The following is a 9,979-nucleotide window of genomic DNA, read 5'->3' on the forward strand; positions in this document are numbered from 1 at the left end:
GGATGGATGGATGGATGGATGGGTGGATGGGTGGGTAGATGGATGGATGGGTGGAGGATGGATGGATGGATGGAAGGGTGGGAGGAGGGTGGATGGAGGATGGATGGATGGATGGGCAGGGGTGAATAGAAGGGAAGGGCGGGGTGGGTGAGTGATGAATGAGTGGGTGAGTGGTAGACGGAGGGTTAGACAGAGGATGCTCGTTGGCACCCACTCCAGGGGGAGAGTGAAGACTGCTTTAAGCCCCCGTGTCACTGACGGAGCACCGCAGTTACTCTAATTTAAGAGCAGAAGAAACGGGTAAGAATGAGGCCAAGGAATGTCCCCGAGGCCACACAGCGGCAGAGCCGAGGCTCAGGCGCCGGCACATCAGGAGCCCCCGCTGCTGTGCTGAACCGCTCTCCCCCTCCGTCTCTGCAGACCGTCTCTGTGTTACCTGCACCCTCCGCTGCGACAGAGCGATAGGAGGAATGTGCTTCCTACGTGGTCACGCTTCCCTGATGTAATAAGGCTTTGATGGACGCCTATATAAGTAAGTCTTTGTCAGTGAAGGACTGGAACGCTGAATGACCATTGAGAAACTGGCCTCCTAAAGCGCCCCACTGGAGACTGCCTCGGACTTGGCTCTGGCCGCATGGGTTCTGGGCCAGGGCGTTGACGCGGCACCTTCCAGGGGAAGAGGCGAGCGCACTGAGAAGTCTGAGGCCCACGGCCGCTCCCCGAACCCTGACGCCTCGCTCCCGGGTCTCCCACCACCGGGCCTAGGCAGGTGCTGGCTGGCACTCACTGCGCTCGCTGTGTCCCAGCAGAGCGCTCGGCACCCCAAGGGGTGATCGTGTTTTCTCCTCGTGGCTGGCCTGGGGGCCAGTCCAGTCTAGAGACAGCAGCATGGTGTGTGGAAGGGGCAGCTTGTCCAGGCCACAGCGGGCAGGTGGGACCTGGGATGCGCTGGCACCGTCTACGCCATGGCCCCGAGTGGGCAGGCTCGTGGCACGCTCTGTCCTGGGCTGTGCCATCGGCCCGGCCCAGAGGAGCAGACCCAGCCCGGAGGCCGCTATCCCGGCTGCCACTGGCCTGCAGGTGTCCCGAGTCCCCAGCAAGTCGCAGGAGAAGCCGTCCGGGGCGCCCGACACTCTGCAGGCCCCCAGCGCCAGCCGCGCCAGGGTGGAGACGGCCCTCCCAGGCGCCTCGGCTGCGAACACATGCTGCAGTCAGTGCCAGCCACAAAGCAAGTGTCGGGGAGCCAGCCGAGGGCCAGCTGCCACAGCCACAGCCCAGGCCCACGCCGCTGCCGGAACAAAGGCTCGGAAGGGCCCGTCTCAGTCGCCTCGCACGCCGCTGAGGGCTGCGCTCCTCGTCTTTCCGGCAGCACACCTGGGTGTGGCCTGAAGCCCCGGAGTCAGGGCACCAAAGGGTGCAGAGGAGCCCACACAGCCGGGGCAGACACGCTGGCCCCATGTCTGGCTGGACCACGGTGCCCAGGGCGGGTGGGGGCAGAGAGCAGGGCTCAAGGCACAAGGACCTCTGACCTCGGCGGGGGGAGGCCTTGGGCTCAGCTGTCACCTGGCAGGGCTGGGCTGGGGGCCAGCTCTCCTGAGGTCCACTCTGGACCCTACATGTTGTGTTCTGGATGCAAAATTCACATTATTTCTCCTGGTACAGAAACTGTCCTGAATCACACTGGACATTTAATGACCAGCAGCTACTCTTGTAAATTGTTTCTCTTATAAAATCAAGCACAAGCCGCGAACGAAGCTCTCCCGAGGTCGCCGGCCACAGTGACATGGATACGCTTTGCCTCCTGTTCGGGCTGTAATTTTGAAATATTTGTGAGCCTTTGGGGTCAGAGGATTATTTAAAAATCAATTTTATAGTATCATAAAGCTTTCCCTCACTCAAGGAAGGGTTTGAGGGTCAATATAGAGAAAATAAAGTAGAAAAAGAGCCCCTGAGTCATCTCGAATGACTCTTGACTTCCATCTACCGATTCGTCTCTCTGAACCATCTCCGGTCCCTTCCCCTCCCGCTTTCTACCTCAGGCCTTCTAGCCCATCCTTCATTTGATAGGCAGACGGATCCTTCTAGAAAGTCCCACTAGGTCTTTTTGTGCTTAAAACTATCTGATGGAAGAGACAGAAAATAGGATCCTGGGCGCCAGCGCTCCGGGGAGCCGAGGGGCTGTTTACGCACGTGGTTTTATTTGGGAAGATGAAAGAGTTCTGGAGGCGGAGGGAGGAGACAGGTGCACACCGAGGAGCACTTTAAGGCCACTGGACTGTGCCCTTAGCCACGGATCAAGCCCCTTTAGGTTATGTCTTCAGCACACTAACAATGACGACATGCAGCCCCCAGAAGTGGTCCCAGGCCCAGCTGCGGCCTCCTCCCCCGGCGCAGACACACCGGGCCACGTTCTGGGGCGCAACACAGCAGGCTCTTTCTCTGTCCAGGTTGTTCCCTCTCTGGAATGCGCAGCTTCCCCTCCCCGCGAGGGCCAAACCACCTTGTCTTGAAGACCCTCTCCACCCGGCGCCTCCCCTGCGCAGACTTCACACCTCTGCACACCTGGCACCAGATGTGACCGGCTTCTCCCAGGCACAGGCCCTGTCTTTGTCCCCTGGGCCCCCACCCCCATCCAGCAGACACTCAGTAAATGTTTGTTAACTGTTTAATGAATAAGATTTTTGTCTCCATCCTGGGGGAGCTTTACAAGACATACACAAATGAAGTAATTCATTTCTAAAGTACATGATGCAATGTAGAGGTGGATTAGTGCCTTCGGCAAGAGAGAGACCTTTGTGGGTCCAGAAGGTCAAGTTTGGCGAGGTCAGCCTTTCAGGAAGGGGTGTTGAGGGTCACCCCCGCCCCTTCTGGGGAGAGTACAAGACCCAGGCGAAGTCGTCCCCCAAGGCGTTTGCTCTTCACCAGGCCTCTCAGCACCAGGGTCTACTGGCAGGGGGCAGGGGCTACTTTGGGGTGGCCCAGGGCCTGAAAACCCTTCTTTTGAGGAATTTTGCATGTTCTGCATATCTGTGGGCGGCCGAGCTCTCTCCCTCTTGGGAAGGTGGATTCCAGACGCCGCCTGCCCTAGCTTGTCTCCTCGCGAGGTGTGTCACCTGACTCAGACTTGGCCAGACACCCACCTGGGATTGTAAATCTGGAGACAGTGACCCACGCACAGAAGCGAAATTGCAGAGAATCCCTTGGGGGTTGGGTGGCCAGCTCCCCCTCCACACACACACACACTGGATTTCAGTGAGGACAGAGACAAAGCAGGTCAGCGTCCGGGGCCTGGTGCCTTGGGGTCGGCGCACAGGCCTGGGCTCGAGGGCCGGGAGGGGCAGGGCCGTCTCTGAGGAGCCTATGGTGGCTTTGGCTGCCCGCCTGCCCGCCCATGCCCGCCCAGGTTAGCCAGGCCCCTCACCGAGGGTGGAAGTGACGGTCTCATCTGTCCATCAGTGAGCCTGTTTCTGTCACTGGCACCTAAGGCTTGGGTGCAGTAATTACCCTCAACCACGCTGGCACCCTGGCCTTCAGGGAGGGGAGGGGAGGGGACAGCTGCTCCAGCTGCTCCCAGCTGACTGTACTTACGTGCTGAGGGCCTGTGGCACCGGGGCCAGGCCTGGGAAAGTCAGGACCATGGGCCCAGTGGCCTCCCGCTCACGTCCAGGGTGAGCTTCGGCCTCTGCAGCCTCCAGGTGGGCGGCTCAGGGGCTGCGACCACTTCCCAAAAGACCCCAAAGGGCCGCCTTTGGCTCCACGCTCATTCCACTGACATCCTGCACGTTAAAGAAGTCTCTTTTATTGGGCTCATGGCTCCAGAAGCGGCTGTCCCTGCCCTTTTCAGGAAGCGGGCGTGGCGGCCAGGCCGTGGCTGCTGCGTTCTGTACGAACCAAGTCGGACTCTGCCCCGTGCCAGCCTTCTCCGTGGCTGTGGCTCCGCCACTCTGGCTGAGTCTCGAGGTGCAGGCCCAAGTGTGGCTGGGGAGCCTTTGCCCCCTGAGTGGATCCTCGCGATGGCGTCTTGGGGCGCCTGTGGCTCACCACTACAGGGTGGCCATGGGGGGTCCACTTTCTTCCAGGGGTGGCTTTTGATGGAACAGCTTTTACTGTTTTGTTAGATGGATGTGCCACCCCTCCCCCTTCCGGGCCATTTCTTCCCTGCGCTTATTCTGCTTTTAAGAAAATCCAGAAGAGAAAGGGTCTGAATATAGCAGGGGTTATTCATCCTCCAAAGGAGTCTTTCCCTGCAAAACATTCCCTGCATTCTTTAACGACCCGTGTTCCGGTGCAATTGGGGTTTACAGATCTGGAAGGGACAGCGGAGGGAGGCCAGGGAGTGGAGCTTCCAGCCTTTCCCAACCAAAGCCCCCCAGGCCTCCAGCGGGGCTGGACCTGACCAGTGTCCTGAGCAACCCTGAGATCTCCCGGGCACTGGCCACAACGTGCCTGGCCAGGACTCCTCCTTCCAGCCTGGGTTAATTCGTCCATGCTGGCATCCGTTTCTTGGTTCCCCAAAGCCCCTGCCAAGCCCTGCCATGCTCGGCACAGACACTACCCAGGTGGGACACATAGCTCTGCCTCCCTGGTGCCTTCAGCCAGGCGCGGTCGGGGTCACAGGTTGGGGCGCTCACCCAGGGACTGGCCAAGAGGAAGTGCCCTTTCTGCTGAGGCTCTGAGATGAAAGGGACTCATGAGGGAGTGGAGGGAGGCAGCAGGAGCAAAGTTCAGAAGGGTTCAAAGCACAATAAAGAAGGAGTGGAGATCCAGGAGAGGAGGTGGGGTGTTCCTGAGGGCGCTGGGAGTCCTGGAAGCTTTCGGGTTGGTTCTATCTAACCAGCACTGGTCACAGCCCTTGTCTCTCAGGGCATCGCACCGCCTAATGGCCTGACGAGATAGGTATGATTATCAGCACCCCGCTTTATAAAGAGGACACTGAGGCCCAGGGTGATTAGGTAACCTGCTCAAGAGAAACTTCCAGTGAGTTGTGGGCTGAAGCAGGAGAGTCGGGCTTCGGTGTAGCCTGGAGCGGCAGCTACCTGCTGCAGAAAGCCTGGTGCCGGGAAGCCACTCCCAAGCCAGGCTGCCTGTTTTATGATGTCACCCTGCTGAAGGCCCAGGAGGCCAAGGCTCCCCAGAACGTGCGTCCCCACATGACACCAGAGCCACCCCTCAGGGTTCGGCCCTGGCCACCGCTGACTCTTGCGCAGGAGTATTGGCCCTCCTGCCTTCCAGACGCTTCTACCCAGGAGAGGGAAGGAGAGCAACACAAGCCATCGTGGTGTCTGCAGCTCCCCCCTTTTCCTGGCGTGACCCCCTTTCTCCAGGGAACTTCGGAGGCCTGAGATCTGCATGTGGCCAGCCTACATGCATGTCTCCTTGCAGCTTCCATGGCGCTTTGTGTGAGGACCTCACAATCGACTCCTGTGTGCATTGTTCTCGCTGCTCTGTGTCCTTTCGCTTGTCCTGAATTGTCTGCAGATGAGTCATAATTGGGGAGATGGTGAAAGATTCTTTGCTTTATAAACCAAAGCAAACTGGACATTAAAAACTATGTAGATCCATAGGTAAACAGCTACACAGGGGTAGGTGACAGACCCGTCCTTTGATAGGTGGTTAGATACATAGACAGATGGCAGAGGGAGGGAGAAAGTCACAAAATGAGAACAGGGTGAGCACTCTGCGCGTGACGGAGGCTCGCCGCTGCCCGCCCCGCCCCGCCCGAGGATGTGGGTCAGGCGCCCTTCCACTAAGTCACACCAGCCTCTTGAGCTTTTTCGTCAGCTTTTTTTAGATCCATTGCTTCCACATGCCAACAGAGTGCCTGGCACAGATTTCAGAAGTAGACTGGATCCCAGGTCTGCCCGCAGGATCCCTGGAGCCCGGCTCCTCCTCTGCTCTCTGCTCAGAATCATTAGGGGAAGGGGCGCTCCCCGGGTGATTCCACTCTGCTTTCTAAACAAGCCTTCTGCCGTCCTGGGCTTACACGTCGGTAACGGACACATGAGGGCTGGAGGGGACAGGGGACGCTCCAGGACTGCGCCCTCTGTGCCTTGGTCATCTTGGGAATCAGCACGCCGAAATGGCTGCCACGCGGGAGACCCGTTTACCATTGGGGCGAATGCACTAAGAGGAAACCGAGCCCAGCTGAGCTAAGGGTGAGGACACCCCTTCGCCCCTCTGCGAGCACAGCAGCTCCTCAGAGTGGCAATACACCTCCTTAAGGCTTGGTGACAAGAAAGAAATCCCAGGCTTCCCCGAGCAAACTGACTTAGCGAGGACCTGTCTCGACAGGCGTGGGCTCGCGTAAAGCCAGAGCCACAGTGCCAAGGGCCGTCGTCGTCGATGACGAGGGAGGACTTGCCGTGCCTGTGTGTCAGTGGAGGCACGTTCGAAGCTACCTCTGACCCCTCAGGGCTCTCTTGACAGCGTTGAGGTTCTTGGTGCACTTATGCCGCGGAATATGTCACCGTGGGAACTTCCCTTTGGGAACCGACTGCCATGCTGGTGACCTCACATGCCAGGCGCCCAGCAAGCGCGTGAGGCAAGTGGTTGCTGAGACTGGAGATGTCCGCCTGAAGCTGCTTTCAAATCAAACCTTCACTGCATGCCTCTGGCAGGCCAGAGTCCCGCGAGACTCCAGATGAACTTGGGAAGGTGGGAGAGGAGGAAGGGACAGACAGGTAACCGACTAAATGGAACAGACCAGGGAGGCGGTGTGCGCCAATGCGCTGAGCGTGGAGTGATAAGCTAGCGGCTGGCTCACTGGCCGCTCAAGTCTTAGCCAGCACCCCCGGCACTAACTGGCTCCCAGCCCCGAGCCTCGCCTCCCTCTGCAGGGACCACGCTCTCTTGCTTCTTGTCCCGGAAGGCGGACATCAGACAGAACTGTTTTTGAATCTTAACTCTGCAGCTTATAACTTGGCAGGTAATTTAGTTTCCCCGAGCTTTGGCTTCTTCAAGTGAAGACCAGTGACTTTTTGTTGGGAGGGCACTAAGGATACAAGGTCAAAAAGAAATCTCTAATCCTCAGGGAGCTCACGGTCTGGTCTGGCCAGGGAGAGAGGAGAAACTGGAAAAACAGTTTTTCAGAGATAGCATCTCATTTGTTGGGTGAAAAAAGTTTCTGAAAGGATCAGCCACAGTTCTTCAGAGAAGCAGAACAATGGATGCATCTATCCGTGGACTGATCTGTCACCTATCACCTATATCGATCCATTCATCATCGCCGACCTACCTAACTATCAATCATCCATGTGTGTATACCTATTGACCACTGTATATGTGTAGGTCTGGGAGAGACAGAGAGAGAGTTGATAAAGAATTAGCAAATTCAAATTCCAAAATGGCAGGGTGGGCTTGTGGGCTAGAGACCCAGCCCAGGGCCAATGTGTCAGGACGCGTCTGAAAGCTGTCCGTTGCCATCCAGGAGGAGCAAATGTTGCAGATGAAGTTGAAAGCGCACTTGCTAGGGAATTTTCTCTGGTTCCAGGGCTGAGATGTTGTTGAATTTAGTCATTTACCCCACGAATTAAAGGATAATTCAAGAAATAACCCTTCCCGACTGTTTCTTGAGGCTCAGAGGCCCCTTGCTGCAAGACTGGGGTCTCTTTCCTCTCCCTAGACCTACCCCCTAGCCGAGGGAAAGGAGAGGTCATGTTTACTGCACACGTGTGACCTGGCCGGCGTTTAGAGAACTCGCTGAGGTAGGGATTATTTAGCAGGTCAGGAAGCCGAGGTTAAAAAGGATCATGATGCCCAAGGTCCAACCCCAAATAAATAGCAAGGCTGGGATTTACACTCCTCTGCCTTCAAGTTCAGTGCGTGCCTCCTGCTCCAGCAGCTTCTTCTCACCAAGTCATTTAGAAAAAATAACAAAGTCAGCGAAGAAAGTAATAACTTCTCGGTTATTTGCTAGCAGTCTGTTCCCTAGACTGCTGCCCTCACATCTCCCCTGCAGCTCCTATTTTCTAGGGTGAAACACCTGGAGGACAGAACCTTCTGATCTGCCCTGGGGTCTCTAGAGCTCTGAGATGTCTGGGAGGGCTTCAGCCCCAGACTGTGCTCTGCTGTCCAGGCCCTGCCCCCCACTAGCGGTGTGGCTCGTAATTTCTGTACCTCACTTTTCCTATCTGTGAAGCGGAGGCCTTGGCCGTGAAAGCAGGCGCGCTGAGGTGTCGCTGAGCAGAACGCGTGTTAGCACTTGCAAAAGATTTAAAAGAGCTCGACACGGAATGACGTAGCCTGTTAGCTCTGTGTGTCTGGGGATTCAGGCTCCCCCGCCTTCTCCCACCTAAGTCCTGTCACGTGCAGGGTCAGGCACACACCTGTGCTTCTGGACTCTCCTAAAACACTTGACAATTTTAGTGTGCGCCACTGATGCAAAGCACTTTTCACCCACGATCCCAGATGATCAGAGCTATAGGAGTTATGCTCAGTATATATTCGATGCTTGAAAATCAGAAATGTTAAGACCGGAGTGACAGAAAGCAAGCAAAAAACCCCCAAACAACCAAAAAACCTAGCGGTGCCCCAGAGAGAGGGCCAGGCAGCCCAGTCTTGCCGGCAGAGAATTAGGGTGCTTGCCCCTTTCCTCCCTCCCCACTACAGTGGTTCAGTCCCCACCCCCGTAAGTAATTCCCCTCCAGGGTCTCCATCCTCCACCCACCCCCACTGATTTCTCCTCTTGCTTGGGTTGTCTCTAATTTCAGTAAGCTTGAAATGCACTGGTCATACAGAAAGCATTTTATCTGACCTTCCACATGCAAATACTTTCCACTGGGATTTCTTGGTGTCCGGCTCCACCCCAGCCCACACGGCCATAAACACTCTTGTGTCTGCAGCCCGGCCCCAGGGATTCCAGAAATAACAGCAGAGCTCTCCACTAGAACACTGGACCAGTAAGGCATTCCTGCCTTAAAACACAGGCCCTTTCCAACCCAGGCCTCCCCTGTCTGTCAAAGCACAAAGCAACCTTTGCAAGTCAGGACAGGGAGGGGCAGCTGGGAGGGAGTTCAGGTTTCTGGAAAGCCCACACCTTCTCCGGCCACTAGCCTGTACTCAGCTCTTCCATTCTTGAGTTTCTCCAGCTCTGCCTGGGTCTCCTACAAGAATTAAAAATTCTTTCTGGCGGTGACATTCTTGGGTTTCAACTATCCACTCTGTGGATGTGTCAGTACCAGAATCGTGGGATGACGGCGGGGGTGGGGGGGGCTGGGGGTGGGGAGGGAAGAGTTCATCTTCAGGAGGCACAGGAGCCACTTCCCAGATGCCCAGGATGGTCTCCTTATTTGGAAGCCAGGTACCCTGTAACTTGCCGCCAGGCGAGAGGGAGTGGCTGAAGGGAGTGTCTAAAGAGAAAGCAAGCACGCCAAGCAGAAGGCATCTGGGGCAATCCTTCTTACTTCAGGGGCTCAGTCAGGGAAAGTCAGAAGACTGAGTCCAGGGAGAGGGTCTGGCTTCTCAGGAGTCCTCTCAAAAACAATAAATAAAAAGGGTGTACACATAAGTCAATGATGTGGAAGATGTGTATTTAGATAACCTGGAAAGGCTGGAAAGACACATAAAAGCGACTGCTTTCTGTTTATATATTTATGGGGAGGGGGGAAGGAACAGTCATTTTTCTCTAAATTACCCTTAATGGAAGTTCCTGTTTGCAAGAAATTCCTAATACCTGGCATTGCCAGAGAGACCTGCCTGGGCCTTCTTGGGAATTTTACCGGGCAATTCTAGATTTTAGGTGCCGGCGCCGAAACTCGAATGGTCACGGAAGAGGCCTCCTGAGGCTCTTTCTCCAGGAATGAGATGATTCCTAACTCGCAGCCCCCCTGGAAACGCCTCGGAAGGTTGGGTTCGGTGTCACGAGCGCCAAACCTTTGTCGCGAACGGGAAGGTGGAGGAGAGAGCGCGTCGGCCACACAGCCACCGGCGGTGTCACCCGCCGGGACGGCCTCCGGGGCCCGCAGCCGCGCCGGCGCCGGGG

Source organism: Condylura cristata, unplaced genomic scaffold (assembly GCF_000260355.1).
Source record: "Condylura cristata isolate star-nosed mole 26May11 unplaced genomic scaffold, ConCri1.0 scaffold00020, whole genome shotgun sequence".
NCBI lineage: Eukaryota > Metazoa > Chordata > Mammalia > Eulipotyphla > Talpidae > Condylura > Condylura cristata.